Here is a 9,899-nt window from a genome sequence, read left to right as displayed (position 1 = left end):
GACAGCACATTAGCATTAAGTAGTATTAGAGAATCCCAAACTTTTCAAAGAATTTGCAGAGAAATTCTACATGCAACTAAGAGTAGAAGTAAAATAGAGAAAGATGAATTCCATGTGCTCTTTGGGAGCTAGTAATCTGCTCTGAAGCAACAAACTGCATAAGGATCACCTCAAGGCAAGAATAAAGTGACCTTGTATAAAATATTAGAACAGTTCAATATGATATTTTGTGACTTTCAAAGCTTACACACCTAAAGTCTGAACCAAATAAACCTGAAGTTTCTTGAAATCATGCCAAGTGCTATTAGTACCACTTTAATCTACCACTCATATCTTTAACCTATGTCAAATTCTGAGTCTGTGTCTTCTTAAAAGACATTTCCAGTGCTTAAATGAACTTCACAAATGTAGAGAAATATGCAGATATACTGAACATCAAGTGTAGACCAGTTGCTTTTCTTTGGTTTGGTTACACATTGCAATTCTATATTTTTCTCTAAAACATCAACTATTGTTATCATTTTTACTACTCTTAGAATTAGTTTAGATTATATAAGCAGGATGTGAAATATCTATAAAACTAAAATTAACAATAATTGGAAAATCCCAGCACCCTCCCCTTCAGCAACTCTTTACAGGGGAAAAAAAAAATTAACAAATACAGAAAATCCAGCAGTTTTTCAAGCCTTCTTATGGAATGGGGATTTGAAAAGAAAAGTATTTGGTGTGCCAATGCATTTGGGAGATTGATTCATTAAGCAGTCCACCTCTCTTCCTCTCTGGAATGTTTGGAATTCTGGGCATATAGGTGTTTTACTGAAGATAGTTGGATACCAGGTTCACCCACAAATACTGCCGTTGCTTTAAGATGATACAGTATCCTTATCATCCATATTGCCCTTGATGGCTTGATGACCTCCATGAGTAGTACTGAGAGAAGAATCCTGAAGGTGAGAAGTTATGTCCAATGGCCTTTAGTTTCTGTGTAGATTGATTTCCCATAAAATGATACTCTGGGCTTATCTCTATCTACTCACTTTCAAAGAAACAATGAATTATTGCACTATTGAGTTAGAGAAGGGGAAGTAGGCATACATAGGTCATCCCCTTCCTCCCTGTCTACAGGTTTTGTATTTCCTTGACTGTAGAAAGCATGTCCTGAGACAAACTACCAGTAAAGGCTCTAGTTTGGTGTTAGCAAGCCTATGGATTTACAGGAATTCCTGTGACTTGTGGGGTGTACATGGGGATTTATAGCAAACACTACAAAGCTCACTGCCATCAAAATTATTTTCTTCTATTTCCCAGAACCCTTTCGGCCAGGAGAGAGCCTGTGGCTAATTTGGTCCAATGGCTTATAAGGTGAAATAGCCTGTGACATTTGCAGGTAGGGCAATTATAAGCTCATGAATGATTATCCTGTCTCACTTTTGCTGACCCAGCAACTGGTAGCTGTTATGGACGGCACAGCTACAAGGGGGAGCTTTAGGCCTACAAATGCCTGGTTCCAGAACCTTCCCCTCAACCACATCAACCATGTGTTTTTTTTAATAACCCAGCTGGGATAGGGTTCATGAGTGTGTGACTTATGTGGGTGAACAGGGCTCTGGAATTAGAAACTCTCAGTGTTTGATTTAATGCTTTGTGGTTGCCATCTTAAAATTCTTAATATTTTTGAACAAGAGGGCTCATATTTTCATCTCGCACTAGGGCCTGCAAATTTTATAGTCAGTAATGAGCCCAGCAAAATCTAGTAGAAGATTTTTAATGACTGACAATAAAATCTACTATAGCTAGAATGAAAGAAAACCAGAATTTATTTAAGGATATTATTTAGTTACTAAATTTATGTGCTGGATTCCAGAAGCAATGCAAACAGGAAAGCTGTCCAACCATACAGAAAAATATTCATTTGAAAGCCTGTAGCTGCTGCCGCAGCAGCAGCAACTTTCTACCCCTCAACACACAGGGTGCCAGGGGCTGGCTAACGGAAATCCTCCTTATATAGCTGCTATTAAAAAAAAGAAAAGAAAAGAAAAAGGGGAAAAAATTATACCTTTGCTTGCCAGAGAAGGCACATAAACTCTGCCTTATAATTTTTAGTTCAGCCTTCCAAGTCTTGCATGGGATCCTGTTTGGTGGAAACTTATTAGTTTTGGAAACTTACCTTCACGAGAATGAGCAATCAGATTTTGCCTTTCCATCCTCTAGTATAGAGGAAGAGATCTTTATTGGACCAATCTGCAATATTTGTCAGAAGCAACATTGGTCTATCTTATTCTGGGGTTCAGAATTGGGAAGCCATCCATCACAAGGCATCACCCGAAATCCATTAGAATGCCCTGTAGATATCTTAAACATATCTCTTAATGATTTAATTTTCTCCAATACCACTAAAACCAGGGGGTATCTCTGCATTGTCTTGCTTTGTTTCCAAAATTTTATCCATATAAATTCTCTATAAAAGGATTTTTAAAACAAACAAACCAAAACACGACTCTGATCACGATGCTTCCCTGCTTAACCACTCCTTTATGGCAGGACAAACTATTTCATTTGAGGGTACCTTCAACATCTTATTATGGTGCTGTCTGTCTTACCTTTTATCTAGCCTCATGTCTTTTCACACTGCATATTGTACTCTGTGTTCCATCCAGTTGAACTTCTTTTTCTAGTTTACATGTGATTCTTTTGCATGTAATATTCTCCTACCCAGCTTCCAAATTCTATCTGCCTTCAGTTGGCTGATTCTCATTCTCAAGTAAGAACTTGGCTTATATGCTCACTTCTTCTGAGAACTTATTCTCACTGTCCGCCCTCCTCTAGCCCCAGATAATTATGCTCTACTCTCTGATCCCTTTGCATTCTTTACTTTTCCTGCATTAACTGCATGGAAACTACTTGTATAATTTGCTATATTCCTTTATAAATTATACACGCTGTGAAGACTGAAGACATGACTGTCTTGTACATTGATGGATCTTTGTGCCTAACAAAATTCCTCAGAGATAATAAGCTATCAACACATTTATGAGAAATAACATAGAATGAACAGACAAGTGAATGGATGAATATATAAATCAATGATTAAATGAAGAAAACTTTAGCTCTGGCTTCTATTTAAGTTTTCTACTATCAGGTGATTCTATTTTTTATATAGTGAGATGCTATGCAGTTCTGAAGACCTAGGTTGCATCTTTGGGTATTCTATGGGTTTATTAAGTCAACAAATACTTCTGATACAATTCCTAAACACTGGCCACTATGGTTTTGCATTTTTGGACACCCATATTAAATATCCAGGATCTCAGTTTCATCATCTGTAGTATCAGAGTAATAATATTTATCTCACTAAATCTAAAGGTTTATTGTAAACATCAAATCCATTTACAAAATTATTAATTTTCTTTACTCTTAGTGTTGTTAAATAGTTGGGTTTTCTCTCTAGATGGTATTTATATTATTTACAATGGTTTAGAGAAGTTTATTCCTATTAAAACATAAATATATGATTTACATTACTATTATACTAGCAGATTATGTTGAGACTGGTAAATAATTTAGAATAAGATTTTCAACTTAATTAAAATATGTTCTGTATCATTTGTCTAATTTGTGATGTCCATTGCAGAGGTTTAAGGTACAATTGCATTTTTATACTTCCCTTGGGATTTGCAACCTCAAAAAATATTAATACTCCAAGGAGTTTTGGACTGCTTCTTGAGTGCTGTGTTTCTCTCACATCAACACTGCATTCAGTCTGCCTCACCACCCAAACTATCTCTATCTATATCTATGTCTATATCTATAAACTGTACTACTGTATTTGTGCACTGTATCTCAGAAATGGTAGTCAGGTTAGAATGGAAACTATTCCCTTTCTGACATGAAATGAACTAAATACAGAGAAAAGTAGAAATGATCAGGAGGAGGAAGGGTGTATGTGTAAACATCTGTCATGCCAAACTCTGGTGTTCCCATTCATGCTTTGTATTTTATCTCTCCCAAAGTTAGACCTTGCACTTCCAGGAGATATCGTTGTGAATACACTAATCTGACTGCCAGTCAAAATGTCCATTATTTGGCACACTTTACATTTAAAAAATTATTGGGCTGGGTGCAGTGGATCACGCCTGTAATCCTAGCCCTCTGGGAGGCCAAGGCGGGTGGATCGCTCGAGGTCAAGAGTTCGAGACCAGCAATAGCGAGACCCCGTCTCTACTAAAAATAGAAAGAAATGATCTGGCCAACTAAAATATATATAGAAAAAAAAAAAAAGTTAGCCGGGCATGGTGGCACATGCCTGAGTCCCAGCTACTCGGGAGGCTGAGGCAGTAGCATTGCTTAAGCCCAGGAGTTTGAGGTTGCTGTGAGCTAGGCTGACACCACGGCACTCACTCTAGCCCGGGCAACAAAGCGAGACTCTGTCTCAAAAAATGAAAAAAAAAAAAAAATATATTGTTATAAAATTTCAAACACATTTTGAACATTACTCGTGGATTCAAACCTATAAAGATTACTATTCATTCCACATAACCTATAAAGACCTCTGTCAATTTTTCAAGTATCTAATGTTTCATCCGTATCATCAATTTAATACCAGACACATTCTTTGATTTTGTATATATTGTTCCTTTCTGCCGAAAAAACCTTTCTCATGTTCTCATGTTTTTTGTTTTGTTTTGTTTTTGTTTTCTTAGTGTGGTTTTTTTTTTTTTTGATTTGAGTTGTTTTCTTTCTTTATGTTCTTCCCTCACATTTTTGCCTGTATATTTTTCTCTTTCAGTTCACTAAATACTTTTCTGACTTCTTTGACTTCTGCACCCTTTTATGTAACAAAGCACATCCCTTGTCCATGGTGCTTATCATATTCATAATGTTACTTTAGTTTTCATGTACGGTTGATTAATGTCTGTCTTGTCCAGTAGATTATATGAACCAAGGGACATGTGTCTTTATGCTCACAATTTTAATTCCAGCACCTGGTATGTTAATTTGCACATAAGAGGCTTCCAATACATGGCTTAAAATGAATAAATGATTCCCAAATCCCCAAGGTATGAGGTAGGTGGATTTATAAGTCAAATTGGCACACACTGAGTCAAGTTAAATACATAAAATATTATATAAAATATATATAAAATATAGGGACAGAAATATAAAAAAGAAAAAAAAGATTGAGAAAAGGTGCTGCCATTCATGGTACCTCCTACTTTATGGCATTCTACGGTAATTCTCACCATAAAGTCACATGTTTTTTATGTCAGAGAAAGGGATACAAAGAATTTAAGTAATTGATTCAATTCCCTACACCTAGGAAGCGGTGAAACTAGGCTGTGTAACCAGATAGAATCATCTCCAAAGCCCACCCTCTTTCTTCATTATCCTATGATTGAACTGCTTATAGCATCATAACCTCTGGTTCCCTGTGAGGTCCTCTTCAGCCTGGGCTTTGGACTCTCAAACCTGAAGAATCAGTTATGTGGAAAGTGAAGTTTAAACCTATCTTAGACTCATATCTTCTTAATTGCGTTTTCTCTCTCTTTTTCCCCATAAGTGCAGTCATAACTTAAATGCTTCTGCAATTGTTGATGACTACACTTACAATATGCCAGATGTTATCTCGTTTAAATTGTGCCCACACACTGCAGGTGCAAAATAGAGGCCACAATTGAGCAAATTTGGACTTAAGTATTTCTGTGTTTTCATTTAATCTATATGCTTGGCCCAATGTAAATCATTTTCTTTAATTTTTTTTCCTGCTTTCTATTTGCCTAGCAGATTTTTTAAATATTACTTTAAAAGTTCTGAGAAGTGAGAATGGTATATACTTTTTTTTAGAATTAAAAATCTTTGCCTCTTAGGTAGATTTTACGTTTTCCCAGACTACAAAGAGAATAACCTTGCACATTTTTATTTGCGCAGATATAATATACCTGAACCACTCATGCTTTCCTGAGAAGAGAGTACTTTATGGGACATGGCCATAAAACTTTAAACATCAATAAGCAAATGAATCTGCTATAATGCCACAATTACTCTCTGCATTTGTTTTAAGGGCTGAGCTTTTTTACACTTTTCTTAATTTTTAGAAAATGTGTTCTTTGTTCACCCTGCCATGCTGTCATGTCCAAAAATGTAAATCTTGTTAACGTTGTATGGCATACACAGTGGTGTTTCTATTGGATGCTATACCTGAACTAGTAAGGAAAGAAAAGGAAAAACTTTAAAATGCCTGCAAGCATGTTCATCTTAGGATACATGCTAGGTCACTATTTTATAGCATCTGAGCAACTAATGTATTTCGTTAAATCCAAGGCAAAGTCAATTGTATGACACACTATTAATTTAATTACCATTAAGAAAGAACAAGAGAGAACACTGCAAATTAAAATGTATCTCAGTATTTTTTTATTATTTCATACTATAGAAAGTATCATTTGGACTCAATTTAGACTTGTTTTTTATTTACCAGTTTCACATACATTAAAAATAGAAGAGAAATAATTTGGTTAATGTATTCCTAAAACATTTTTCATTCAATCTGACATTTCTGAATCATAAAATTGCTAATCCCTATATCTTACTCAGAATACATACCTGTGACATCAAGAGAATTGGTGATAAAATGATATAGAATTCCTTTAAAAAATTCTCTTCTTTTGTTTCCAAGGTATTTTTCCATGTCAATTATCTCCATTCTACAGAACTGATTTTGTTCTCTTGAATTTTTCAGACTGTTTATGGAATATCTTTTGGCAACAATGATGATTTCTACCATATATTTTTTTCAAGTGATTCTTAAATGCCCTGTTGATCTAAAAATGGAGAAGCTATGGCTGTAGAAGGGTGTCAGAATATATAACCCCAAAATATGCCACTTTGGCTTGCGGATTACTTTGAGGTAAGGGCACTGAAAATATAGCAGATGTAAGAAGGGCACTCTAACCCTCCCCTTCCTCCTCCTTCAGGCAAGAGATAAAACCCCCATATAAAATATGTCCTTCCTACTCCAGAAGGAAAGACAAATTTTTATTATCATGAATGGGGAATTGAAACTGAAAAAACTCTGTACAAACACACTTTCTTAAAACACTTCTTATCTTCCTTTAGCCTCCCCACAGGGTTTCCACAATTGCTTCTCTTTGTTCACTCTTGCATAAAAACATTTAGATTTTTGTCATTTCTTTGGGTCTTCATTTCCTTATGAGAACTCTCATATCACATAACATATTAAATAGATTTGTAAGCATTTCTTCTGTTAATTTTTCTTATATCAATTTAATTCTCCAGCTCAGTCAAACACTCTAAGAAGGTAGGAATAAAATTTTGCCTCCCTGTACATTGTCCAGTCATGTCACAAGAAACAACAGCCAAGGTTCCCCAAGCCCAGTCAACCACTTCCACTGCTTGGCCTATGGCAATTTTAAGAGGCATGAACACTTCAAAGAACTTAAAATATACATATGTACATACATACAGTATATACATATTAATACATACATACATAAAGCTTGTTCTTAAATGAAAGTTAGGTAACCCAATAGGAATCTAAGGTTGACTGGTATTATACCTTGCCCAGAAAAATGGTTTTATTGAATATCTGTTGCCTTGTTTCTACTATAATAATATGAGGTTTACCGATCCAGTGAATTATCATACTATCCATTTCCTCTCTGAAGATGTTCGGCTTAACCATTGTGCTTTAGTTCTTTGGAATGCATGTTACTTTGTCTTCTCACCACGCTCCTTTATATTATACTTTAACTTACCCAACTAAATAGTTGGAGAAATATTTACTAAGCACTGCAGAAAGAAGTGTATAGCTAATATTTTTTGGTCACTTATCTATTGTGAATAAGCCACTTTGATAGGTATTTTAGATCTATTTTTTAAATGAAACCTCAGGAACAATTCAGTGTTTATAACTGTCATTTTAAAATGCTGCAACAGGAGATTTGTTTGTTACATAATTTAATCAATATAAGCCATAGTGGAGTTTATTGTTATAATAGGAGTTTTAGATATCTTTTTAACTTCTATCCTTCATATTCTAACTTTTAATTTCATATATGTTACCCAAAATATACTAGCTTCTCTTTTATTTTTAATGCTGTTTTCTCCATCTTGGAAATGTTTCCTTTATCATCACTTCCCCATGCCAGGTTTATGCTTGCTGAAATGCAAACCACACTTGTTTTATTTGGGGTTTTACATATCTGCAATAACCAGGACTGATTATATGCTCCTTCCAAACAAGTTCTGGTTTATAATGTCCCTTGAAAAACTGATTAATCAAGCTTCTTGATCATAGTTAGAATTTAAACTTGTATAGGAACAGGAAATAAGAATGAAGGGTCAAGATCATAGACTATGAATTTGGGGCGCTGTCTTAGCATTTTCTTAGGGAGTAAAGTAGTATATAGGAAGCAGCAACCAGTATAGTAGAGGAAGAAAAGGGAGTGTTCACTTTGAGTGGCAGATCCCAGCATAATGAAAAAGGTAAAGGCTCATTTATAGCTGCTAGATTCTCCGTTTTGATGAAAACATAACTTTAGAATATACTCACTGGAACTGCCATGGAGTTGATTGAGATAAAACCTTTCTTAAGCCTAAGGTAGAAGGGATTATGTGCCCCGGTGTTTTATATAACAGCAAAATGTTCAGAAAAATTTGTATGCAAAATTTTCATTATATGAACCACAAATTAGTCAGCCTGATTTAAGTTAAGCAAGCAAGCTGTCTGTATCTTGTCATAAAGAGAGGGGACTTAGTCATCCATTTCTTTGTTTGTCTGAAAAATGTACTGATAATTCTGTCTGGGTTTAAATGTGTATATGCCTGGAGGTGGAGGATGAAATATTACCCGAGGTAACTTTCCCCACATGAAGTTAGCAGGTCCAATTCTCTTCATTTACTTTAGGGTCTGTGGCATATTTTCTAATAGAATTCCTGAGGATATTGTTGTAGCCAAGTCTTCATGTATAAAACTTTCATTGTAGCTATGGAAGGCATAGGAAACTGAGCTAAAGTGAGCCAGGACTGTGCAAAGCAGTAGTTTTAAAAATTTTAAATATACATGATGGAACATTATTCAGCCATAAAAGGAAGAAATTTTGTCATCTGTGACAACATGGATGAGCCCAGAGGACATTATATTAAGTGACATAAGCAAGGCACAAAAAGACAAATATCGCATGACCTCATATATAAGTGGAATCTTAAAAAAAAAAAAAAATCTCATAGAGGTTAAGAGTAGAAAGTGATTACCAGAGACAGGGGAGAATGAAGGGGATGGGAAGAGGTTAGTAAATGGATACAATGTTACAGTTAAATAGGAGGAATGAGTTCTAGTACTCTATTGCTTAGTAGGGTGACTATAGCTAACAATAATGTATTGTATATTTCAAAGAGCTAGAAGGGGATTTTGAATGTTCTCACAACAAAGAAATTAAAAACATTTAGAGTGATGGATATACTAATTACTTGATTGTTACATAATATATACATGTATTGAAACATTACATTATACCCCATAAACACAGGCAAACCTTGGAGATATTGCAAGTTTAGTTACAGATTACTACAAGAAAAGCTAATATCACAATAAAGTGAGTCACACATATTTTTGGTTGCCCTGTGCATATAAAAGTTATGTTTATACTATACTGTAGTTTATTAAATATACAATAGTATTATGTCTAAGAAAACACCCTATATATTTTAATCTAAAATACTTTGTTGCTAAAAAATGTTAATGATATTAATGATCATCTGAGTCTTAAGAAAGTAATAATCTTTTTGCTGATGGAGGGGCTTGGCTCAGTGTTTATGGCCACTGACTGATCAGGGGGTCGTTGTGGAAACTTGGGGTGGCTGCAGCAATTTCTTAGAATAAG

This window comes from Lemur catta, chromosome 6 (genome assembly GCF_020740605.2).
Source record: "Lemur catta isolate mLemCat1 chromosome 6, mLemCat1.pri, whole genome shotgun sequence".
Classification (NCBI taxonomy): Eukaryota; Metazoa; Chordata; class Mammalia; order Primates; family Lemuridae; genus Lemur; species Lemur catta.
The sequence above is the reverse complement of the archived record's forward strand: the minus strand, read 5'-3'. Positions refer to the sequence as shown.